This window comes from Rattus norvegicus, chromosome 20 (genome assembly GCF_036323735.1).
Source record: "Rattus norvegicus strain BN/NHsdMcwi chromosome 20, GRCr8, whole genome shotgun sequence".
Classification (NCBI taxonomy): domain Eukaryota; kingdom Metazoa; phylum Chordata; class Mammalia; order Rodentia; family Muridae; genus Rattus; species Rattus norvegicus.
In genome coordinates, this window is record NC_086038.1 from 36,702,713 (window position 1) to 36,729,764 (window position 27,052).

The following is a 27,052-nucleotide window of genomic DNA, read 5'->3' on the forward strand; positions in this document are numbered from 1 at the left end:
AATGGTCTAATACTCAAGTCCCTAACCTGTGTTCAGGAGTCTCTGTCATAGAAAAGATTTTATGTAGACAATCTCAAAACTGTCTGACCTATGCCAGTTGATTCCTATTAAAATATCCACTCTGTGGAAGAGACCTGATGAGGACCATTAGGTCTTGTTATCACTTAGGAGAGGCAGAAAAGACAGCACATAAAGAAAATATTTGTTTGCTTATTGATGGGCAACCCAAGAGCCAATGAAAAGTCTGTACCCAGAAGACTGTTCCATCAGCTACTAAGGAGCTTAAAAGCATGAGAAGGGAACTATGCATCCTTAAAGAATGCCCATGGGCAAAGATTAAAACAGAGACAGAAGGAACACCCATTCAGATCCTGCCCCACATGTGGCCCATACATATACAGCCACCAAACTAGATAAGATGGATGAAGCAAAGAAGTGCAGGCCGACAGGAACCGGATGTAGATCTCTCCTGAGAGACACAGCCAGAATACAGCAAATACAGAGGCGAATGCCAGCAGCAAACCACTGAACTGAGAATAGGACCCCTGTTGAAGGAATCAGAGAAAGAACTGGAAGAGCTTGAAGGGGTTCGAGACCCCTTATGAACAACAATGCCAAGCAACTAGAACTTCCAGGGACTAAGCCACTACCTAAAGACTATAGATGGACTGTCCCTGGACTCTGACCTCATAGGTAGCAATGAATATCCTAGTAAGATCACCAGTGGAAGGGGAAGCCCTTGGTCCTGCTAAGACTGAACCCCCAGCGAACATGATTGTTGGGGGGAGGGTGGCAATGGGTGGAGGGTGGGGAGGGGAACACCCATAAAGAAGGGGAGGGGAAGGGATTAGGGGGATGTTTACCCGGAAACCGGGAAAGGGAATAACAATTGAAATGTAAATAAGAAATACTCAAGTTAATAATAATAATAATAATAATAATAATAATAATAATAATAAAAAGAATGCCCATGGGCACCATCCAAAGTTTAGTGCCTAGTTTGTGTTTTTTCAAGGATAAGAAAACCATGGAAGGCATGGTAGTACAAGCTCGTAATTCCAGAACACAGAAGGCTAACTCAGAAAAATTATCTATTACACATCAGCTTGGTTTACATAGAAAGACCCTGTCTCAAAAAAAAATCAAAGGAAGAAAGGAAAGAACCACAAGAGAGGCAGAAAGAATAGAAGCAAATAAAAGAAAGTAAGAAGAGAGCACACAAAGGAGACACAAAGAGGCATTTGCTTTCACAACTTTATGCTTGCCATTAGGTTTTCGTGAGAACACCAATGGAGTATTAGGTCTCTGAGATGAGAAACTGGTAACCAGGCAAGGAGCTGTTGACAATTGTTAGCTGCTGAGAAGGTCATGTTCAGTGTGACTTCTACGAGAAATTTTCTCCATGTAATGGACTTGTTTTTTTATCGCAAGATTTTCAATGTTCTGTATCCTTCTTAGTTTGGTTAGAAAGAAAAAGACAGGACCCTGTGTTAATGAACATTTTATCCCCCAGCCCCAGATCCCTTTCCAATTTGCATCTCCTGCTATTTCTCATTCTTGCACTATGTCTCTATATCAAGCCTGATTATGTGTAGTTGGTCCACTGGAATCTTTTCGTCATCACCTTCCTGTGATCTGTTCAGGGACCACAAACTTGGGAATCGTTAGCATCTCCCCATGTCTAACTCAGTTTGATCCAAATTATACTGCATCTGACAAATGGTCTCTAAAATTTTTACTATGGCTTGGGGCTCTTCATTTCATGACAGATATTTGTTCTCTCATTCTATCTTTGCTTATTATCGTTGTGGACATTTTTAAGGTCTTTTTTTCAAAATTACTTCTGACTCATAGAACAAGTTTACTTACTCTAGAGAAAAATGATATTTAACGGACATCTCTGTCAATTATATGTGGTCACAAAATATTGACATGTGGGCCTTGTCATTTTTAGATGACATTTATGAAAAAAGACCTTTATAAATATGAATGTCCTCAATTCAAAAATAGAAGATAATAATACTTACGTATTTCCTTGAATTGTAAGGATTTACTTAAGTAACATGAAATGGTCACATTAATGGGATTTAGACATTATAACATCTAGAAGCTACATTTTGTTTTTACATTCAGGCCACATTTTCTCTTTAGAAAACATCCCTGTCCCTTTGAAGTGATTAAAGCAATGTGTTACAGTTTGGATATGAAGTATCCTCAAAGATACTTTGTACTAAAAACTTGATCTCCAGATGAAGGTGCTATATTAGAAGGTTATAGAAACTTTGGAAGGTAGGGTTAGGTGGAAGAACCTCACTGGGACAGGTCTTTAGATGTATATTATTTATAGTCACGCTTTGTAGACTGTCTACATTTTGGTTAGCTGTATAGTGAATAGCTCTCTTTTGCCACATATTCTTATAACTATGATGTTCTTTCTATCTAAAATCATATAGGCCATCAGTCATGACCTGAAACTCTAAACATAGCCAAAACAAACCTTTAACATTTAACGTTCTTGTTTTAAACTGTTGCTGTTAAGAGTTGTGTCACAGTGACTGGAAACATAATTAGTACAGAGCACAAATTTTAGTTTACTTATCTGGTTATACTTCACCCCTTCTCAGGGTCCAGAGATTACTAGAAGACCCTGTATAAGGTTTTTAAGAAGAAAATGAGTATCCTGAATCTTAAATAAAATGTAATTATCTGTCCTAAAAAGTTACATAGTTCAGTGACCAAAGCCTTTTAATCATGCAAAAACAGAATGCTAAAATATTCTCACAACACAAGGAAAGCAATAAAGGGTTTTTATTTTTCATCTACCATGTAGCAGATCTGCAAAGTGGGCCTGAAACAAAATATTAATATAGCTAAACATCAAGGATGTGTATTATAGGTCTTCTGTTAATAGTATAAACCAGCAGAGGTATAGCCATTTATCGTATTAGTAAGAAAGTGTCCTTCTACTTAAGGTAATAAGCTCACATCATTCATAGCTCCCACTTATAATCAGCAAAGATTCACATTGATTTCCCAGAGCAAAATGTATTAGGCTAGAATTTCTCTTTCTTATCTGGTTCCAAGACATTAGGAGAATTATGGGTTAGATGTTAGTAGGCAATAGTTAACAATTAATTGGGTTATTTCCACTTGGATGTATCATTGATCTTAAGTATCATTATTTCAATATTTGAATCTAAAATATTATTTATGACATTTTACATTAGGAAGCTGATTTTCTCTCACTTTGGGGCATGCTATGGTTCGAATATAGTTGGAGTGTGTCACTTAAGGATTCTTGTGTTGGAAGCTTGGTATTAAAAGGTGATTAAACCTTTAAGAGGTGAAGCCTAATGCAGTCCACTGGCTTTTAATCAAGATATTTTACAACATCTGAAAATTATAAGAAATTAAAATTTCTTTGTCTGCACATAACATGTACTAGAATACAGACCTTTAATTCTGTATTGCTAGCCCAACTACCTTTGTATTTTTATAGAGCGTGAGGAGCCTAAAATATTTATAATTTGGAAATTAAAATGAAAGTAACCTAACACTTATCAGTTCCTGTTCTCCGTAAATCCAGAGGTTTATTTGTGTTTTAAATACATCATAGAAAAACAAGACAGAGTATATTTTTGTTTGGCAAGTATAAACTTCACTTCATATATATTTTTTCTATATTTCTACTTAGAACTGAAAGTTGTTCTCTTTAAATCATTTGCAAACTAATAATGGTTTAATGCTAATAAATAAAAAGAGTGCTTAATGTTGAACAACTGCATTCATGTGCTAGGGCTACATCATAATAAACTGGTACAGCATGGGGAGCTCAAAGCAACAGAAATTTATTTTATCACCCTTCTATGGACAAAACATGTGCTATGGATTCGATGTGTATATACTGAAACTCAAGCCTGCAGCACCATACCTTTTGAAGATGAGTTCTATTGGAAATTACACTGGGTCATGGGGTAAGGCACTTATGATGAGATTATTGCCTTATATAAGAGGAGAGAGGGATACCACAGATGTATGTGCACATGTGTGGGCATACACATGACAAAAAAGCTTTGTAAGAGCCCCTAGGAAGAGGGTACTCACCAAAATCCTGACTTTGCAAGAGCCTCCATTTTGAAGTTCCAATGTCCCTAGCTGAGAAATTGGTTCTCTGTTATGTCTGTTTTATTTTGTCTCTGACATTCCTTTATAGAAAGCCCAAACTGACAAATCAAGGTCTAAGATCACGTCATGTTAAAATATATGTGTAAGTCTCTTACTTTAGCTCACATATAGCTACTTGCTCTCTGGGTTCTAACATGGCCTGTTTACTACTTGACTATCTGTTGTCTCTCTGTGTGTCTAGAATTCATAGGAGGAACAGTCAGAGTGGATTAAAACTCACACTAATAATCAACATGTTACTTAATCATCTCTTTTAATGCCCTGATCTCACATTCACATTCTGAGATATGAGATGAGGTTTTGACATATGAATATTAGGAGCTCACAATTTAGCTTATAGTTGGTGATAAAAGGTGTTGAAGGTCTCCTCCTCTTCTTTTTTTCTCTTCTTTTTCCTCTTCCTTTTTCCTCCTCCTCTTCCTCCTCCTGCTTTTCCTCCTTCTTTTTCTTTTCTCTCTTAAAAATGTGAAAGAAGTTACCTCCTGTACCAATGAGTTTGAGGTCATTTCCCACTTCTCTTCTAACAGGTTTCGTGTATTGGGTTTTACATTGAGGTCTTTGATCAACTTGGACTTAAGTGTTGTGTTGGGGTATAGAGATGGATTTATTTGCATTCTTCTATATATAGATATCCAATTAGACCAGCACCATTTGTTGAAGATACTTCATTCCCTCATTGTATGATTTTGACTTCTTTGTCAAAAAGCAAATGTCCATAGGTATGTAGATTTACTTATGGATCTTCAATTAGAATACTTTGATAAACTTGTCTGTTTTTATGTCATTTCCTTGTGTTTTGTTGTTTTTGCTGTTTTTTTCTTTCTTTCCTTCTTTCTTTCTCTCGTTCTTTCTTTCTTTTTTAAGCTATTGCTCTGTAGTACAGCTTGAGATCAGGGATGATGATACCTCCAGAAGTTTTTATTTTTCAAGATTATTTTGACTATATGTTTTGACTATTGTTTTGACTCTGTTCAAGATTGATATTTTTTTCCATATGAAGTTGAGGATTTTTCTTTCATGGTCTTTAAAAGATTGTGTTGGAATTTTTAAGGAAATTGTATTGAATCTGTAGATTGTTTTCAGTAAGATGGCCATTTTTACTATGTTAATTTACAATCCATAAGCATGGGAGATCTTTCCATTTTCTGATATCTTCTCCTATTTCTTTCTTCAAAGACTTGAAGTTCTTCTCACACAGGTCTTTTGCTTGCTTGGATAGAATGATACCATTATTTGTGGCTATCGTGAAGGGTATTGTTTCCCTAATTTCTTTTCTTCAGCCCATTTATTGTTTGCATTTTGGAGGGCTACTAATTTTTTTGAGTTAATTTTCTATCCAAACACTTCACTGAAGGAGATTATCAGCTGTAGGAGTTCGCTGATAGAATTTTTGGGAGAAACTAAAAACAATACCTCTGTAAGATCAGGATGTATGCAAGCCCGAGGAACATTTTCTTAACTAGTGATTGATGAAGAAACCCCATTGTGGGTGTTGCCATCCCCGGGCTGGTGGTCCTGCATTCTATAAGAAAGCAGGCTGAGCAAGCCATGATGAGCAAGGCAGTAAGCAGCATCCTTCATGGCTGCTGTATTAGCTCCTGCCTCCAGTTTCCTGACCTGTTTGAATTCCTGTGCTGACTTCCTTAGAAGTTGAACTGCACTGTGGAAATGTAAGGCAAATATCTCCTCCACCCCACAAAGAGATCTGAAGGTTAAGTAGCATCCACTTGCCTGAATTCAGACTTTTCAAAGCAAATAGCAGGAAATGTCTTTTAAAGTTTATGACATTTCCTTCCTTCCTTTGTTCATTCCTTTGTTCCTTCATTCCTTTCTTCCTTCCTTTCTCCCCCCTTCCTCTCTTCTTTGCTCCCATTCTTCCTTCTTTCCTTCCCTCACTCTATACCCTCTCCCCAAGATACTATCAATAGACTAATTTTGCATTTATGATATTATTTTACCTTTTAGTACTCAGATCCTCATCTTAGTTTACACATTTCTATATTCCCCTGGTAGCATAATAATCAAAGTGTAAGTTTGGAAATGTTTCCACCAAGGAAGATTAAGTTAAATTAAATTAAAATTAAAAGGCCCAGAAGCTCTGCTCTTTGATTGAAATGCTGATAGGAACCAGAGAGGAAAAGTATGCATGGAAAGCCAATACTTCTAATTGTTATAAAGGGCTTTATCCTCCTCATCTGTCCCTCATGCTGCCTTCTAAGGAAATACAATATATTTGGGATAACTTGAGAAATGCTTCTGATTCAAAGGAAAAAGCAGACTTCATGTGTTTTCTATAAAACAGAGATTTAAGTTCTATTCCAAGAGGATAAAAATATTTGTGAAAGAAAAATGTAACTTCAATTACTGAAATCAAAGGAATCACACAACAGAGAGACTGTTTTTCCTAAAAGTGAATATTTAAAAATGGATGGATTTTTTTTCCCCTGCCAATTTCCCAATTTCTAAGAGTCATTTAGTGATGGTTCACAAATGATAACCACACATGGCTGAATGGTGTCTAAGGTCAGACACACTTCTTTCCAAAGACCCCAGAGTATTTCCAAATGGTCAAGCTTATTACATACACAGACTCATGAAGTAGGCAGGGGAAAGGAGACATTTTCTTACAAAACCTCCCAGAGAGTAATCTTGAAAGCATAGCTAAGATTTTTCAGATAAGGGAGAAGCACATAGTGCCTTTTAAGAGGGGTTATGGTGACCCTGATTTTGCTGAAAACTTTTTTGTCTGTACAAAGGTCCAAAAACCACCCCCGGGGGTTTGAATTCATTAAACAAGCTGGGCAAGGTGTACCTTAAAAGCTGATGCTAACTGACTGATTTCCTCATATGTGTATTCAAACAGTCCAGAAACATTTGGTCTGTGTTTCATCTTCTGGAATTCCTGCCTGACTTTTGAGTCTATTCTCTATAATCCTGATGGTATAAATTATGAGAGTTGATGATAATTATGGACTGTTTTAAAAAACACCCTAATTAAATTTACAGTAATAGCTGGAATTTTGATGTTTCCCCCTTCCCTCCTTTGGAAATAATAACTTAGTATTGGACTTTGGGTTTTAAATTTTTCGGCTGCATTTACTTGTGCTATCCTTTTTTTCTGAAGAATTTGCAGTTAGTCATCTGAAATACTGTCAAAGGCCTTCCTCACTGACTTTCAGAGAATATCCAACCAAAGCAATCATGCAATAGAGTAGCAGAAGCTTAAATATAAAAGCTGAGGTAATGTCTAAGCCACATGCTATGGAGAACGTGGTTTGTGTGGTCTTGAATCTAGGTCCAGTTTTTCATTTCATTTCTCATGAATTACCATGCTAAAACATAGAACTTCAGATAATGTTTCTGTTAGTTCATTCTCTATTATGTTACAGAATAAATACCCAATAATTCTGGCAGTTTCAGCCCCTGTACAGCAGCAGTCTCTGTTCCTTTTGGGCCAGGAACCCAGTGTACTTGGTAGAGTGAGCGCTTTGCAGACATGAAAAAGAGAAGGGTCAGCTTCCAATGTCCTCCTCAAGACCATGTCCTTAATTTCCGAAGGACACCGTGTTAGACTTCTACACTTTCCAATAGTGGCAGTTTGGGAACCAAGACTAACATGCGGGTGTCTGGAGAGACATTTCAAATTATAACCATCAATAATCTTTCTAAGAGGATGTAGTACTGAGTCTCTTTAGAGGGGGAAAAAGTTCTCTTTACTCTCTTACATTTCTAACAGAAGTTTCTATTTTCTTCTCCCTTGGAATTTCATGTGTAACAGATACCCTTTTGATTTTCATCATAGTATAAGGAAAACAAAATTAGGTTGAATTTTGTTAGCATTGTGTCTTGAGAGGCCATGGTTCCTTCACGTGGCTCTTCTAATTATGTTTCAGGTCTTGATCCTAGATCCTAAGAAATTTCTGTCAGTATGCTTTGAAATGTGAAGAGAATAACAAGCTTAACGTTGTGAATTGAACAGGAACATCAGCTCATCTTGCTCCTTCCCACTCTCTCTCTCTCTCTCTCTCTCTCTCTCTCTCTCTCTCTCTCCCCAATGCCATACAAGTATACTGTGCTCACTTCCACTCCTGCATCTCCCATTACTCCTCCAATATCTTCCTCACTTGACTTTAGAGTCCATGGTTTGAACTCACTGAACAACTAATCTTGTTTTCCTCACCTCTCAAAAGCCATAGAACACTCTTAAATTTCTTTTCTGCTGATCCCACACATTAGGTGTTGTGGTTTGCCCTGAAGTTATCTGTATTTTGATGCTAATTCCACTGCCCCAAGGACAGCTGCCTAGTCAAGGACTCAGAACTCAGGTGGCTTCACCAGAACCACCTCTCCATTGAATTTGTAAAGTACAGGTGAGGGGCAGGTACAGGATAGAAGGAGGCCTGTCATTGGAGAAGGAAGGATGGGCGGGAGATAAGTTTGAAGGAAGAGGAGGAGACAGGAGGGAGGAGAGGCAGAGAAGCCATGGCAGGACAAGATGGCAGGTGATGTTAAGATTCTGCTCTGTGTATTTACAGGTTGTTATTAATGTTCTCAAGGGATGGATGGTACTGGGCTTTGAATGTTTAAGTGGGTAATTATATCTTACCAATTGGATCTAAGATTGTGTTCTGTGTTCTTTTATGTGACGGTTTGAGTGTAGGAAAGTATGCAGCTGGGCTGTGTTTCCGCCAAGATATCTAGCAGATATCTTGGGGCACCGTGGTGCAGACCTAGTGGATAAAAGACAACCATACTTTTTTATTTTTATATTTTTACAACAACAATTAGCTATCAGTCTGTCCGGTTTTAAGAAACGGCAGTTACTTTTTGCATTTTCTTTTTCTCTTTCTGTTCCTGTTTTTCTCTACCTTTACTCTCTGCTCCTTTGTTTGGCTCTTTTCTTCCTTTTTTTACAAGTGACTAGCAGATGACAGGACATTGAGAGCTTTTTTGGACACTGTCATTGTGGAAATAAAAGTAGCTTTAAAAGGTACATATCCCCCACCACCACCACCCCCAGCTAGGTAAGAGAATTTCCCTAGTAGGAATTTAATTAATTAAAGAGAAGCGCTTTAGGATTTTGATAATTAACTTTTCAGTGCAATCTATGTCAGAACAAAATATCTCAGAAAAGTATTCGGTATAAAATATGTCAGGAGCCAGGGCAGTCCATGGGAGACTGAGGTACTCAAGGAAAAAGAATTTGCTATCCACGAGACAACAGGTGAATAAAAGATTTTTAATTTATGGCAGTTGCTGATTTATGACAGACATTGGCAACCATTGCAAACATCATGACTCTTTCCTCCACTCAAAAAGATTTTTGTCTGGAAATAGTTATAAGCTGAGGTTCTCCGGAGGAACACGTGAGGAACACTGCTGCAAAGCTGTCTGGAAGAGGTTTAGTGAAAGGAATGGACACTTTGTGGTGGTTGGACCTGCAGGTTGGAAACTGACTGATGGGCAGAAGTCAATTGAACTGAAAAGGCTCCTTACTCTTGATATGGAGATTCTCCTGTGCTCAAAATGAGCTGATTGCTGACCAACACAGCTACAGACTCATAGCAAGCCCTGGAATAGTGTTTAAATGGCTAGGTATTCTAACCCTCTTAGGAAGGCACATAAAAGCAGCCTCAGAAGGGCTGGCAAGATAGATCTGCTATAAAGGCCCTCAAGGCAACTAGGCCTGATGAACTGCTTGATGAATTTGATCCCTCCAACCCACATGTCAGAAGGAAAGACCAGAATCCTTTGTGCTGTCATCTGACCTCCACACATGCACCATGGCACATGCATGCACCCATGTGAACACACATGCACTTGTGTGCACACAAACAAGTAAACAAATAAATGCAATAAAAATTTTGAATTATATAGCTTCTCAGACTTCTGTCCTAGATCAAGTTTAAAAACCTTAAGTTATCATTGTCTCTTTCAAAAGCAGCAATATATACTGAGAAAATATAAACTGAACTGACCACGTAGTTTTCACGGATTTTAGTAATTATATGTTCCCAAGGCGAGATAGGAGACAAATGCTTCTAAAAGCATACATCTGAAACACAGGATAATTTCAGTGTCAAAGAACTGAATTTTCCTTTTCCAAATTAGCAGGAGTCTCAACATGGCTCTAACATATCTTCGGTCTAAGAAGATTTCCAACTCTTAGCACTGAAGCCTTTTATTTCTAGAAAGAAAATGAGCAATGCCACTGTCTGGAAAGAAAAGAATTGGAGTATGGCCGTACTATCTTTTCCTTCCTGTGATGCTGTCTCTCAACTGGAAAAAGCAATGTTTTAAGTTTAACCCAAAACTCCTGTTTGAGACAGGTAGTCGTGATTCAAAGTTACTGTGCCCATAATAATGAAAATGTTCATTTTTCAAAAGCCAAGGAAGATCTGGGTTACCTACAGGTCTCATTTCCATCCCTTCATTTTACTTAAGAAGCCATGTACCAGAGGAAAAGACCCATCACTTTAGTAAGAGGTAGTGTCAGGTGGTTGGGGAAACAGCTTAGTCTTCTTTCCAGATATGCAAATTACTTATCTCAGTGACATGTTTACACAGCCTCCAAACCGATGTGCTTATCTTTACCATGAGTTCCATTAACAACAACAATCAGGCACCATCGCTGACTCAATTACATCCTTGGCTACCCGCCTTTCCAATAGGCTGCCAAGAAAGAGTCCAGAACTTCAGTTAATGATATTTTTGAATCGGCTGAAACCCGGCTGAGAGTTTTGCTCTCCCAGGATGCCAGTACTGTTCCCTGTGCTCAAATGTAAACAGACTTATATACTTTATGGCTATATATTTTATACTTTTATTTGAAAACCCAACAAACATGAGAATTTGTTTAATAACTGCCCTGGTTAGTTTTATATCTATGCTAGAGTTATCTGAAGGGAAGGAGCCTTATTTGAGGAAATGACTCCATAAGATCTGGCTGTAATGTGTTTTCTTACATTTCTTAGTGATTGATTGGGGAGAGCCCAGTCCATTGTGAGTGGTATTAGTCCAGAACTGGAGGTTCTGAGTTCTAAAAGAAGGTAGGCTGATAAGGACTATACATGGAGTGACCCTGAACTCTGACCTCATAGGTAGCAATGAATATTCTAGTAAGATCACCAGTGGAAGGGGGAGCCCTTGGTCCTGCTAAGACTGAACCCCCAGTGAACGTGATTGTTGGGGGGAGGGCGGCAATGGGGGGAGGATGGGGAGGGGAACACTCACAAAGAAGGGGAGGGGGAGGGATTAGGGGGATGTTTGCCCGGAAATCAGGAAAGGGAATAACACTCGAAATATAAATAAGAAACACTCAAGTTAATAAATAAAAAAAAAAAAAAAAGAGAAGGTAGGCTGAGTAAGCCACGAGGAACAAGCCAGTAAACAGTGTTCCTCCATGGCTTCTACTTTAGCTCTTGCCCTGTTTGAGATCCTGTCCTAACTTTCTTCAGTCATGGAGTATGGGTGTAGAATCCAAATAAACTCTTTCCTTCTCGGCTTGCTTTTGGTCATGATGTTTCATCACTGCAATAACAATCTGAAGGAGAAAAAATAATTATGTTTAGAAAAATGTACATAACTGTGGGTGGAGAGCAAGGACATTATATTCTTTGAGAAAGTTATTCTATTGGCTATTGAGAGAGACTGGACATGGCTGTGTCCTATGTTTTGATGTTGCCACTGACATGACATTGAAGAAGGTATTCAAATATTTGAAACTTAATTCTCCCTCTGGAAAATGGAGATGGTCGGTGGCATCAAGACTGGTGTTGTTCATAGATCAGTAAAATAAGAAACAGAAGTTCATTGACCACTGGTGACTTTTATTTCTTTAGTGATATTTTAGAGATTTTAACTGTCTTCCTGCTATCCTTATCATTTAATTCAAGGACTTTTTATACTGGACAGTAGATATAATGTGAATTAGAATATTACCCTTAAAATGAATGACTTTATGAAATTCATAGGCAAATGGATGGAACTAGAGAATATTATCCTGAATGAGGTAACTCAATCACAAAAAAATCCACACACATCATATGGACTTATTGATAAGTGGATATTAGCCCAAAAGCTCAAATTACCCAAGATACAAACCACAGACCACATGAAGCTCAAGAAGAAGGATGACCAAAGTGTGGATGCTTTAGTCCTTCTTAAAAGGGGGAACAAAAATATTCATAGGAGAAGGTATGGAGACAAAGTTTAGAGCAGAGACTGAAGGAATGGCCAATCAGAGTCTGCCCCACCTGGGGACTCAGTCCATTTACATATAGCCACCAAAACTAGACAATATCGATGAAGCCAAGAAGTCTATGCTGACAGGAGCTGTCTCCTGAGAGGCTCAGCCAGAGAGTGACAAATACAGAGGCAAATGCTAGCAGCCAACCATTGAACTGAGAATGGGGTCCCCGTTGGAGGAGTTAGAGAAAGGATTAAAGGAGTTGAAGGAGCTTGCAACCCCATAAGAACTACAATACCAAATAACTAGAGCTCCCAGGGACTAAATCACTACCCAAAGAGTACAAATGGACAGACCCATGGCTCCAGCTGCATATGTAGTAGAGGATGGCCTTGTTGGGCACCAGTGAGAGGAGAAGCCCTTGGTCCTGCCAAGGCTGGACACCCCAGTGTAGGGGAATGTCAGAGCAGGGTAGTGGGAAGGGGATTGGTTGGGGAGGGGGAGGGGATATGGGGCTTATGGATGGAAAACCAGGAAAGGGGATAACATTTGAAATGTAAATAAAAAATATCCAATAAAAAAGAAAGACACATTGAATGATTCAAAAATGAGGTTCTTCTAGATTAAGAAAACAACTCCAGAACTATATATGCTATTGTTATTTCTCTCATTTCTCTGAATATTTTTCTTTTTTATTAACTTGAGTATTTCTTATTTACATTTCAGTTGTTATTCCCCTTCCTGGTTTCCGGGCCAACATCCCCCTAACCCCTTTCCCTCCCCTTCTCTATGGGTGTTCTCCTCCCCATCCTCCCCCCATTACTGCCCTCCCCTCAACAATCACATTCACTGAGGGTTCAGTCTTGGCAGGACCAAGGGCTTGCCCTTCCACTGGTGCTCTTACTAGGCTATTCATTGCTACGTATGCAGTTGGAGTCCAGGGTCAGTCCATGTATAGTCTTTGGGTAGTGGCTTAGTCCCTGGAAGCTCTGGTTGGTTGGCATTGTTGTTCATATGGGGTCTCAAGACCCTTCAAACTCTTTCAATCCTCTCTGAATATTTTTTAATGTAATGAAAACCAAGCACCTGCGCTCCAACAGGATTTTGGCATCAATAGAGAATTCTCTCTTTAAGTTCTACTCTCCTGGGTACTAAAATAATGGAGCTTATAACTTTAGAATCACTTTGTTGATTTATCCATCTTGAGATTCATTCTCAGTCTCTCAGGCTCGCTTCAAACTTGCTGTATAGTCTAGGGTGATCTTGAACTCCTAATCCTCTTGCCTTTGCCTCCAGATGTGGAGATGACAGGTGTGTACCATTATATCTGGCCTTTCCATTGTTGACTAATGCTTTCCATTAAAAAATCAATCTATTTTCCAAAAGATACTTTTAAATATGTAAATTTCTGTTAAAGGATAATTTTGAATTTCTATAATTACACTACAGATTTACAATACAGCATTCCTTCTCTTTACGTCTGTGTAGACTGACAACAGCAGTAAACTGATAGCTTCTTTATCACATTGTTTTCAAAACTGATTCAGTCCAGGGAACAGACTTCATGAAGCACATAGACACTCTTCTATAACTATTGCATCCAGCCTTGGAGAAGGCCATGCTTTGCTCTCTATAGAGAACTGCATGAATACTGTACTTGACATTTAGAGAAACTATTTGTTCTAACGAAGACCATTTTACAAGCAAATTAAAGCCTAGCTTTAACGTTTCTAAAATGTGTGTGCTAACACTTTTTTTGTGAGTTTAAAAGCAAAAAAATTCAAACTTTAATACTTTTTTTCCGATTACATTTATTTGGCTGTGGAAATGGGATGTATCCCATGAAACTGCACTGTGCTGTGGCTGTCAGAGGACAACTTGCCATGTGGACCCTGAGGATGGAGTTCAGGTGGTAGACTTGCCAGCAGCTGCCTGCTGAGTCACCATTCATAACTGAAATCACACTTATGAAAATCAAATACTGTGACTCTGAGACATATTAAAGTGATTGGTAAAAAACCCCCCTACTAAATGACATAGTACATTACCATCCTAGCTTCCACAACCAATCCCATTTACTATTGTTAGATAAATATATGCAATAACCATACTAAGATAGAGATATCTTTGATCTTAGTTTTTCTGCTTACCATAATGTTGGCAAGAATGTGGAGAAAGAGGAACACTCCTGCATTGCTGGTGGGATTGCAAACTGGTACAACCACTTTCAACATCAATCTGCAGGTTCCTCAGAAATTGGAAATAGATCTATCTACCTGAAGACCCAGCAATATCACTCTTGGAAATATACACAAAAGATGCCCCACCGTGTCACAGGGGCACATGCTTCAATATGTTCATAGAAGCCTTGTTTGTGATAGCCAGAAACTGGGAAAAACTCAAATGTCTCACAACAGAAGAATGGATGCAGAAAACGTGGTTTGTTTACAAAATGGAATACTACTTAGCTATTAAGATTGAGGACATCCTAAGTTCTGCAGGCAACTGGACGGAACTAGAAAATGTCTGAGTGAGGTAACTCAGACCCAAAAGGACATACATGTTATGTACTCACTAATAAGTGGATATTAGTTAAAAAGTACAGAATATGCAAGATACAGTCCACGGAACTCTAAAAGTCAATAAGCTGAAGGGCCCAAATGAGGACTCCTCAGTCATACTTAGGAGAGAGGAGAAAGCAATCACAAAGGGGGAGGGAGGGAACTGGGAGGGAAAGGGGGACTGGGAGAGAGGAACATGATCTAGTATTGGATGGGGGATAAGGTTGAAGCCCTGAGGAACAGCAGAAAGAATGGAAACAGGCAACCTCGGGAGGTAGGAGGTTGGAGGAGCCCTCCAGAATATATCAGAAACATGGTAGGTGAGAGACTCTCCGGACTCAAAGGGAGGGACCTTAGATAAAATGCCCTACAGTGGGGAGAGGGAACTTGTAGAACCCATCTCCAGCAGAAGGATAGGGCATCAAGTGAGGGATGGGGTTGCTATCCCACAATCAAAACTGTGACCCCTAATTGTTCCTGTTTGAAAGAACTGCAGGGATGGAAATGAAGAGGAACCTGAGGAAAAGGAAGTCCAGTGACAGGCCCAAAGTGGGATCCAGCTCAAGGGGAAGCCCCAAGGCCTCAAACTATTACTGAGGCTATTGAGTGCTCATGAAAAGTGGCCTATCATGACTGCCCTCTGAAAGACCCAACAAGCAGCTAAAAGTCAGATGCAGATGTTCGCACCCAACCAATGGACAGAAGCTGCTGACCCCTGTGGCTGAAGTTGGGAAAAGCTGAAAGAAGCTGAGGAGGAAGGTGACCCTATAGGAGGACCAGCAGCCTCAATTAACCTGGACTCTTGAGATTTCTCAGATACTGGACCACCAACCAGGCAATATACACCAGCAGATATGAAGCCCCCAACACATATACAGAAGCGGATTGCCATATCTGGGTTCAGCCAGAGAACCTAACCCTCAAGAGACTGGAGACCCCAGGGAGTTTAGAGGTCTACGGGGGTGGGGGGTGGTTGTGGGAGGTGGGGACATCTTCATGGAGACAGGGGCTGGGGAGGAGTTAGGGTATGTGGAACAGTCAGAGGGTCCACCAGGAAGGGAATAAAATCTGGAGTGTAAAAATAAAAGGTCAAATAAAATTAAAAAAAGACAAATATGTTGATGCAGTAAATGCAACAAGAGTGAGTAATGAGATAATAAAAAGCAAAAGGTAAATCATTCAGAAAAAAAGAAAGTAAGAAGACTGGTTGGAATAATTTACATAAGTAGGGAGGGAGAAGAGCCTGTCCTGAACTTAGATTTGCTGTCTTAGACTCCATGGGACTCCTGATCTGCTCTCCATTTCTGTGGTTCTATTTTCCCCTTGAAATTCCCATTGCCTCATTTATCAAATTATTTTAAGAATACTTTGTCTATACATAGTTAGTTAATTTATAGCTTCTAATACATAGCTGGTCCTGAGTCATTCAACCAAGGATTTTTGAGTAAGAAATTTAAAGGCAAAAAGCTTTGAGTCGGGAGAAATCATTTTTCATACAGAATTTGAAATCTTGCTTTCACTTTTCCTGCATCTTCTTAGAGAACTAAAGTTAGAGCCTCATCCCATTAAAAACACTTTTGCTATGAAGTGTTAAATTATGTAGTATTTCATATGGTATTAATTTATTCAAGTTATCTATTTTATTGTCTCATTTTTGTATACCTTTTATTCTACTGAATATAGTAGCTATATTCTACTGTTTCATAGCACTACATTATTTCATCTGTAAAATAAGACTCAATTGTTTAGTATGATTACACACTGTGTTTAATCTCTTCGTCCTAACATCAATACTATTCTCAGATAAAAATGACAATCACGATAATTAAAAACCTTAGGATAATAAGGGCCATAGGTCAAGTTAATTTGTGTGATGGTGGTAACAGACAATGTTGTCCCCCTACAGACTCATATGTTTTGACTCTTGGTCCCCAGTCAATGTGACTCCATTTTGGAAAGTTGTGGGTACTTTGGGGTGTGAGGCACAGCATGGGGGTTACATCTCAGTTCCATTTCTAATCCTGTTTCTATTTTCTGATTGTTGCCATGGGATAAGCCTCCTGCTATGAGCTTTGACCACTGCCAGTTACTGATGCCTTCTTCTCTATGCCACCATGTTCCCTCTTAACTGATAAACCTCTCATCCCCTAAATTGCTGCCATCAAATATTTTGTCACAGAAATAAGGAGAGTGACTAGTATAGTTTGGAAACAAGTTCTGAAATGAAAATGTGCCTATAGGTGTTTTAAGTGTGACTTCTGTTCTGCTCCTGTACTGAAGATATAAGAAAAGTGGAATAGTTCAAGAAAGTGAATGTGCTATGCTGTGAGACAGTGACTTTCTGTTTTGAAGCACTCATCTCCAACAAGTGACAGTTTTCTTCTACGATTGCCCAGGGCTTAAGGGAATCTGGAAATAGAAAACGTTCAAGACCCACATTTCCTCCTATCAGCTAAATGTCCTACTCCCAAGTTATTTATAAGACAAGGTGGAGAACTTAACCATTTTTAAAAAACCTTGTGTAAAGCTTGCATTTCATCTCCAGTCTTTGGTCCTCTGACAACAAGACAGTCTTTTTATCTGTAGCCAATGGCTTAATGTTTTACTTGAATTAGTAATTAATAACCACCTATATTTATTGACTTCCACAAACATCACAGTAGCTTCTGGCAATACCCACACAATCGCGTGATCTTTATGACTACAGCTTTTTCTAAACCTCTAAGGCATGCAGGACATTTCCATTATTGGCATATGCTCTTCCAGTTGTGCCCCATCCAAGTTGTCACTGGTGAATGTTTTAACTATTGCACACTGTGATTTCCTGTGCAAAAACTCTTTAAATGTCACCTAAAGGCCACAAAGTAAATTAAAACATTTTACTTTCCACAACTGGGTCGGTCCTAGAGTTTACTCTCTTAGATAATTTTGCAAGGAATAGGCTTTCATAGATAATTAAAGGCAAGAACAACATCTCTAGAAAGATGTCTGTGTATGAGGCAGTGTTCAGACATTTCCATACTAAAGCAGGGCATTCCTGACTTACTTTTCAGTGTCTAACCATCACTGTATGTGAGCACCATTTGTTTGGGAGAGGCAATTTCCTTGAGCAGCAAGGGTGATTCATGAGGTCTTGGGTGGAAGAACTCAGCTGGGAGCTATTAGCAGAAAATGATCTCAAATACAGAAAAAGGATTGAATATTTTGGTCTAAAATGAGAGTCCTAGATTACTTCCCCAATTATATATTTTGAAGAAAATATTTTGCATTATCTTTCCTTTCAAAGACTACAAAATTATAGTTTCTCATTATTGTTCTCACAATTTCAATTATAAAAATTATTGAGACTTCCAGTCTCTATCTTTAACCCTGTGGCACAGCTCTCCATACCCAATTCCTGCCAGCAGAGAGCTGGTCTCAAAGGAGCTCTGTTACAACAAAGTGACAGACGGAACCAACACTTCTGTTCTAATAACTAGCCAAAGAGAGACCTGATAGAAGACCACAGGGCACAGGAACAGTATAGCAACTGGGGATAGGAACCTTCAGGTCTCCATCTGCACCCTGTGGCACAGCTCTCTATACCGAAATGTTGCCTGGAAAGAGGTGGTCTCCCATGAGTGCTGACACCTAAGAGCATAAGCTCACAGGCTCAGAGGAGGAATAGGCTCCAATCAGAGGTGGCAAGACAAACCAATGCCAGAAATAACCAGATGATGACAGGCAAGCAAAAGACCTAAGCAACAAAAAATAAGGCTACTTAGCATCATCAGATCCCAGTTCTCCCACCACAACAAGTCCTGAATACCACAACTCACTTGAAAAGCAAGATTCGGATTTAAAATCACATCTCATGATGATGATAGAGGACTTTAAGAAGGACATAACTCCTTTAAAGAAATACAGGAAAACACAGGTAAACAAGTAGAAGCCCTGAGAGTAGAAACACAAAAATTCCTTAAAGAATTGCAGAAAAACACAACCAAACAAGTGAAGGAATTTTAAAAAAACCATCCAGGATATAAAAATAGTAATAGAAACAATAAAGAAATCACAAAGAAAGACAACTCTGAAGATAGAAAACCTAGGGAAGAGATCAGGAGTCATAGATGCAAGCATCACCAACAGAATACAAGAGATAGAAGAGAGAATCTCAGGGGCAAAAGATACCATAGAAAACATTGACACAACAGTCAAAGAAAATACAAAATGCAAAATGGTCCTAACCCAAAACATGCAAGAAATCCAGGACACAATGAGCAGGCAAAAACCTAGGAATAATAGGTATAGAAGAGAGTGAAGATTCTCGGCTTTAACAGTCAGTAAATGACTTCAACCAAATTATAAAGGAAAACTTCCCTAACCTAAAGAAAGAGATGCCCATGAACATACAAGAAACCTTCAGAACTCCAAATAGATAGGACCAGAAAAGAAATTCCTCCTGTCACATAATAGTTAAAACACCAAATGTACAAAACAAATGAAGAATATTGAAAACAGCGAGGCAAAAGTTCAAATAACATATAAAGGCAGACCTATCAGAATTACAATGGACAACTCAAAAGAGACTTTGAAAGTTAGAAGATCCTGGACAGATGTCATACAGATCCTAAGAGAACATAAATGCCAGACCAGGCTACTATACCCAGCAAAATCCTCAATTACCATAGATGGAAAAACCAAGATATTCCATGAAAAAGACAGATTTACACAATATTTTCCACAAATCCAGCCTTACAAGGAAAAATAGATGGAAAACTCCAACACAAGGAGGGAAACTACATGCTAGAAAAAGCAAAAAAGTAATCTTTCTTTTTTTTTTTTTTTTCTGGAGCTGGGTACCGAACCTAGGGCCTTGTGCTTGCTATGCAAGCACTCTACCACTGAGCTAAATCCCCAACCCCTAAAAGTAATCTTCAACAACCCAAAATAAAGCCACACAAACTTAATTCTACCTCAAACAACAAAAATAATAGGAAACAACGATCATTGATCCCTAATATCTCTCAACATCAATGGACTCAATTCCCCAATAAAAAGACATAGACTAACGAACTGGATACATAAACAGAATCCAGCATTTTGCTGCATACAGGAAACACAACTCAGTGACAAAGATAGACACTACCTCAGCGTAAAGACTGGTAAAAATTTTTCCTAGCAAATGGTTCCAAGAAACAAGCTGGAGTAGCCATTCTTATATCAAATAAAATTGACTTTCAACCAAAAGTTATCAAAAAAGAAAAGAGTGACACTTCATACTCATCAAAGGAAAAACCCACTAAAATGAACTCTCAATTCTGAACATCTATGCACCAAATGCAAGGGCACCCACATTCATAAAAAAAAAAAAAACTTTGCTAAAGCTCAAAGCACACATTGTACCTCACACAATAATAAGTGGGAGACTTCAACACTCTACTCTCAGCAATGGACAGATCATGAAAACAGAAACTAAACAGAGACATAGAGAAACTAACTGAAGTTATAAACCAAATAAATTTAACAGATACCTGAAGAACATTTCATCCTAAATCAAAAGAATATACCTTCTTCTCAGCACCTCATGGTACCTTTTCCAAAACTAACCATATAATCAATCACAAAATAGGGCTCAACAGATACAAGAAGACAGAAATAATATCATACATTCTATCAGATCATCATGGACTAAGGCTGGTCTTTAATAACAACAAAAACAACAGAAAGTCCACATACACATGGAAGCTCTACTCAATGATAACTTGGTCAAGGAAGAAAAAAGAAATTAAAGACTTTTATAGAATGTAATGAAAATGAAGGCACCACATACTCAAACTTATGGGACACAATAAAGCAGTGCTAAGAGGAAAACTCATAGCTCTGAGTGCCTCCAAAAAGAAACTGGAGAAAGCATACACTAGCAGTTGGACAGCACACCTGAAAGTTCTAAAACAAAAAGAAACAAATACACCCAAGAGGAGTAGAAGGCAGGAAATAATCAAACTCAGGGCTGAAATCAACCAAGTAAAAACAAAAAACTATACAATGAATAGACAAAACCAGGAGCTGGTTCTTTGAGAAAATCAACAAGATAGATAAACCCTTAACCAGACTAACCAGAGGGCACAAAGACAGTATCCTAATTAACAAAATCGGAAATGAAAAGGAAGCCATAACAACAGAAACTGAGGCAATATTTTTAAAAAAGCAAAAACAAACAAACAAACAAACAAACAGAAAAACAAAAACAAAAACAAACAAAAAACCAAACCAAAACCAAAAAAACCCCAAAAACAAAAAACCCAGAAACATTAGATCCTACTACAAAAGCATATACTCAACAAAACTGGAAAATCTGGATGAAATGGACAATTTTCTAGACAGATACCAGGTATCAAAGTTAAATCAACATCAGATAAACCATCTCAACAGTCCCATAACACCTAAAGAAATAGAAACAGTCATTACAAGTCTCTCCCCACCCCCAAAAAGCCCAGGACCAGCAGGGTTTAGTGCAGAATTGTATCAGACCTGAATAGAACACCTAATACCAATACTCTCCAAAATATTCCACAAAGTAGAAACAGAAGAACACTACCCAATTCGTTCTATGAAGCCACAATTATGCTTATACCTAAATCACACAAATACCCAAAAAAGAGAACTTCAGACCAATTTTCCTTATGAATATTGATGCCAAAATACTGAATAAGATTCTCACAAACCAAATCTAAGAACACAGCAAAACCATCATACATAATGATCATGTAGGCTTCATTCCAGGGATTCAGGGATGGTTCAATCTACAGAAATTCATCAATGTAATCCACTATATAAACAATCTCAGAAGGAGAAAGCATTTGACAAAATTCAACACCTCTTCATGATAAAAGTCTTGGAAAGATCAGGAATTCAAGGGCCATACCTAAACATAGTAAAAGCAATATACAGCAAAGCAGTAGCCAACATCAAGCTAAATGGAGAGAAACTTGAAGCAATCCCACTAAAATAAGGGACTAGACAAGGCTGCCCACTGTCTCCCTACCTATTTAATATAGTACTTGAAGTCCTAGCCTGAGCAATTTGACAACAAAAGGAGGTCAAGGGATATAAATTGGAAAGGAAGAAGTGAAAAATATCACAATTATCAGCAAAACTCTCAATTACCATAGCTGGAGAAACCAAGATATTCTAAGAAAGAGCAATTTGCAAATTCATTTGAAGCAACAAAAACCTAGGATAATGAAAAATGTTCTCAACAGTAAAAGAGCATCTGGGGGAATCACCAACCCTGATCTCAAGCTGTAGTACAGAGAAATAGTGATAAAATCTGCATGGTATCGGTACAGAGACAGGTATCTAGATCAATGGAATATACTTGAAGACCCGAAAATGAACCAACACCTCTATGGTTACTTGATCTTTGACAAAGGAGCTAAAACCATTCAGTGGAAAAAAGCATTTTCAACAAATGGTGCTGGTTCAATTGTCAGTCAGCATGTAGAAGAAAGAAATTGATCAATTCTTATCTTGAGTACAAAGCTCAAATCCAAATGGACCAAGGGCCTTCACATAAAACCAGATACACTGAAAGTAATAGAAGAGAAAGTTGGGAAGAGCCTTGAACACAGGCACAATGGAAATTTTCCTGAACAAACCACCTGCCTTATGCTCTAAGGTCAAAAATCGTCAAATAGAACATCATAAAATTGCAAAGCTTCTGTTAAGACAAAGGTCACTGACAATATAACAATATGGCAACCAACAGATTAGGAAAATATCTTTACCAATCTTACATCCCATAGAGGGCTAACATCCAGTATATACAAAGAACTCAAGAAGTTAGACTCCAGATAATGAAATAATCCTTTTAAAAATTGGGGCACAGAGCTAAACAAAGAATTCTCAACTGGGGAATATCTAATGACTGAGAAGCCTCTAACGAAATATTCAAAGTTCTTAGTAATCAGGGAAATGCAAATCAAAACAACCCTGAGATTCTACCTCACATCAGACGGAATGGTGAAGATCAAAGGCTCAGTTGACAACAGATTCTGGCAATGATGTGAAGAAAGAGCAACATTTCTTCATTGTTGGGATTCAATTGTGGGATTGAATGTCCTTCAACAGAGGAATGTATCCAGAAAATGTGGTACATCTACACAGTGGAGTACTACTCAACTATTAAAAACAATGACTTCATGAAATTCATAAGCAAATGGATGGAACTAAAAAATATCATCCTGACTGAGGATATCCAAGATATAATTCACAGACCACATGAAGCTTAAGAAGGAAGACCAAAGTGTGCATGCTTCAGTCCTTTTTAGAAGGGGAAAGAAAATACTCACAGGAGGAAATATCAAGACAAAGTGTGAAGCAGAGACTGAAGGAAGTGCCATCCAGAGACTGCCCTACCTGGGGCATCCATCCCATATACAGACACCAAATCCAGACACTATTTCTGATGCCAAGAAGTGTGCACTGACAGGAGCCTGATATAGCTGTCTCCTGAGAAGCTCTGCCAGAGCCTGACAAATACAGAGGCGGGTACTCATATCCAACCATTGGACTGAGAATAGGTCCCCTGATGGAGGAGTTGGAGAAAGGACTGAGGTAACTGAAGGTGTTTGCTACCCCATAGGAAGAAAAACAGTATCAACCAGTCAGAACCCCAGAACTCCCAGGGACTAAACCACCAACCAAAGTGTACACATGGACAGACCCATGGCTCCAGCTGCATATGTAGCAGAGGATGGCCTTATGGGACATCAATGGGAGGAGAGGCCCTTGGTCCCGGGAAGGCTGGACACCCCAGTGTAGGAGAATACCACAGCGAGGAGGCAGGAAGGAGTGGGTAGCAGGTGGGGGAGCATACTCATAGAGGCAAGGGAGGGAGTAATGGATGGGGGTCTCCAGAGGGGAAACTGGGAAAGGTGATAACACTTGAAGTGTAAATAATAAAAAATCCAATAAAAATTCACTTACTATGGCATGAAAGCACATCTACTGTCTTCTTCATTCTTGGGTCCTTTACTGACTTTGAAGTCAGTATATATCTCAAAAATCATTAATGATTACCCATGAGGCCTTGGAATCAGTGATTTGGATTTGGTGGAGTATCTGGCACCATATCTTCAAGTTAAGGTAAGGTCTATTCTTCATGGAAGATAGTTTTTTTTTGTGAGGAAGATAGGCAGTGGTAATATTTGCATTGAACATTTAGTGTTTTTTTTTTTTTTTTATTAACTTGAGTATTTCTTATATACATTTCAAGTGTTATTCCCTTTCCCGGTTTCCGGGCAAACATCCCCCTCCCCCCTCCCCTTCCTTATGGGTGTTCCCCTCCCAACCCTCCCCCCATTGCCGCCCTCCCCCCATAGTCTAGTTCACTGGGGGTTCAGTCTTAGCAGGACCCAGGGCTTCCCCTTCCACTGGTGCTCTTACTAGGATATTCATTGCTACCTATGGGGTCAGAGTCCAGGGTCAGTCCATGTATAGTCTTTAGGTAGTGGCTTAGTCCCTGGAAGCTCTGGTTGCTTGACATTGTTGTACTTTTGGGGTCTCGAGCACCTTCAAGCTCTTCCAGTTCTTTCTCTGATTCCTTCAACGGGGGACCTATTCTCAGTTCAGTGGTTTGCTGCTGGCATTCGCTTCTGTATTTGCTGTATTCTGGCTGTGTCTCTCAGGAGCGATCTACATCCGGCTCCTGTCGGCCTGCACTTCTTTGCTTCATCCATCTTGTCTAATTGGGTGGCTGTATATGTATGGGCCACCTGTGGGGCAGGCTCTGAATGGGTGTTCCTTCAGTCTCTGTTTTAATCTTTGCCTCTCTCTTCCCTGCCAAGGGTATTCTTGTTCTCCTTTTAAAGAAGGAGTGAAGCATTCACATTTTGATCATCCGTCTTGAGTTTCGTTTGTTCTAGGGATCTAGGGTAATTCAAGCATTTGGGCTAATAGCCATTTATCAATGAGTGCATACCATGTATGTCTTTCTGTGATTGGGTTAGCTCACTCAGGATGATATTTTCCAGTTCCAACCATTTGCCTACGAATTTCATAAACTCGTTGTTTTTGATAGCTGAGTAATATTCCATTGTGTAGATGTACCACATTTTCTGTATCCATTCCTCTGTTGAAGGGCATCTGGGTTCTTTCCAGTTTCTGGCTATTATAAATAAGGCTGCGATGAACATAGTGGAGCACGTGTCTCTTTTATATGTTGAGGCATCTTTTGGGTATATGCCCAAGAGAGGTATGGCTGGATCCTCAGGCAGTTCAATGTCCAATTTTCTGAGGAACCTCCAGACTGATTTCCAGAATGGTTTTACCAGTCTGCAATCCCACCAACAATGGAGGAGTGTTCCTCTTTCTCCACATCCTCGCCAGCATCTGCTGTCACCTGAGTTTTTGATCTTAGCCATTCTCACTGGTGTGAGGTGAAATCTCAGGGTTGTTTTGATTTGCATTTCCCTTATGACTAAAGATGTTGAACATTTCTTTAGGTGTTTCTCAGCCATTCGGCATTCCTCAGCTGTGAACTGTTTGTTTAGCCCTGAACCCCATTTTTTAATAGGGTTATTTGTTTCCCTGCGGTCTAACTTCTTGAGTTCTTTGTATATTTTGGATATAAGGCCTCTATCTGTTATAGGATTGGTAAAGATCTTTTCCCAATCTGTTGGTTGCCGTTTTGTCCTAACCACAGTGTCCTTTGCCTTACAGAAGATTTGCAGTTTTATGAGATCCCATTTGTCGATTCTTGATCTTAGAGCATAAGCCATTGGTGTTTTGTTCAGGAAATTTTTTCCAGTGCCCATGTGTTCCAGATGCTTCCCTAGTTTTTCTTCTATTAGTTTGAGTGTGTCTGGTTTGATGTGGAGGTCCTTGATCCACTTGGACTTAAGCTTTGTACAGGGTGATAAGCATGGATCGATCAGCATTCTTCTACATGTTGCCCTCCAGTTGAACCAGCACCATTTGCTGAAAATGCTATCTTTTTTCCATTGGATGGTTTTGGCTCCTTTGTCAAAAATCAAGTGACCATAGGTGTGTGGGTTCATTTCTGGGTCTTCAATTCTATTCCATTGGTCTATCTGTCTGTCTCTGTACCAATACCATGCAGTTTTTATCACTATTGCTCTGTAATACTGCTTGAGTTCAGGGATAGTGATTCCCCCTGAAGTCCTCTTATTGTTGAGGATAGCTTTAGCTATCCTGGGTTTTTTGTTATTCCAGATGAATTTGCAAATTGTTCTGTCTAACTCTTTGAAGAATTGGATTGGTATTTTGATGGGGATTGCATTGAATCTGTAGATTGCTTTTGGTAAAATGGCCATTTTTACTATATTAATCCTGCCAATCCATGAGCATGGGAGATCTTTCCATCTTCTGAGGTCTTCTTCAATTTCTTTCCTCAGTGTCTTGAAGTTCTTATTGTACAGATCTTTTACTTGCTTGGTTAAAGTCACACCGAGGTACTTTATATTATTTGGGTCTATTATGAAGGGTGTCGTTTCCCTAATTTCTTTCTCGGCTTGTTTCTCTTTTGTATAGAGGAAGGCAACTGATTTATTTGAGTTAATTTTATACCCAGCCACTTTGCTGAAGTTGTTTATCAGCTTTAGTAGTTCTCTGGTGGAACTTTTGGGATCACTTAAATATACTATCATGTCGTCTGCAAATAGTGATATTTTGACCTCTTCTTTTCCGATCTGTATCCCCTTGATCTCCTTTTGTTGTCTGATTGCTCTGCCTAGAACTTCAAGAACTATATTGAATAAGTAGGGAGAGAGTGGGCAGCCTTGTCTAGTCCCTGATTTTAGTGGGATTGCTTCAAGTTTCTCTCCATTTAGTTTAATGTTAGCAACTGGTTTGCTGTATATGGCTTTTACTATGTTTAGGTATGGGCCTTGAATACCTATTCTTTCCAGGACTTTTATCATGAAGGGGTGTTTAATTTTGTCAAATGCTTTCTCAGCATCTAATGAAATGATCATGTGGTTCTGTTCTTTCAGTTTGTTTATATGATGGATCACGTTGATGGTTTTCCTTATATTAAACCATCCCTGCATGCCTGGGATGAAGCCTACTTGATCATGGTGGATGATTGTTTTGATGTGCTCTTGAATTCGGTTTG